This window comes from Tupaia chinensis, unplaced genomic scaffold, assembly GCF_000334495.1.
Source record: "Tupaia chinensis unplaced genomic scaffold, TupChi_1.0 Scaffold147003_1, whole genome shotgun sequence".
Lineage (NCBI taxonomy): Eukaryota > Metazoa > Chordata > Mammalia > Scandentia > Tupaiidae > Tupaia > Tupaia belangeri.
This window is the reverse complement of record NW_006206856.1, coordinates 239,348-239,865: the sequence shown is the minus strand read 5'-3', so window position 1 is coordinate 239,865 and position 518 is coordinate 239,348. Positions and strand designations below refer to the sequence as shown.

Below are 518 nucleotides of genomic sequence, written 5' to 3'. Positions count from 1 at the left end.
CCTGCTGACTTATGGGAGAAACTCTGGCATGCTACCATCCCATTTTAAATAGCAAGTATCTGGATAGTACAAATCTGGCATAAAATGAAATCAACGAGAAATATAGAGAAGTAGGTATTCTCCAAAAATCCCGCTCTAGGAAGAAGACACCACTACTTTTAGTTAAAGGAGAACATTCAAATAAAGAAGAGTGGCCTGTGTTACTCCGGTTTGTCTACACCTGGGGATGTTGCTACCAAGAGAGAAATGAATCGGGGTTAGAAGATTGCTGGGATTTTGGACCAAAAACCTAAGTAGGAAGATAAGATATATGCCTGAGTTATCCTACTATAAAATCGGTTGCTCTTAAAACTATTCCTGGAGAGGTATTTTAAAATAGCCTCTCTGTTTTTAATTCCTTGACGCTATTCAGATGCCTTTTACAGTTGAGCAGGGTAATTTTTCTTTTGGACTTATTTATTTATTTTTTTTATCATGAAGCGCTTTTTTTTTTTTTTTTTTTTTTTTTTTTGGAATCT

At 35.3% G+C, this 518-nt stretch overlaps 1 protein-coding gene across 3 annotated transcripts in view; it reads left to right on the top strand.

The window, feature by feature from the left end:
* The window catches only part of CACNA1D (calcium voltage-gated channel subunit alpha1 D), a 342,768-nt gene that overhangs the window by 176,681 nt on the left and 165,569 nt on the right, over positions 1-518 (top strand). The gene's annotated exons all lie outside the window — the stretch shown is intronic.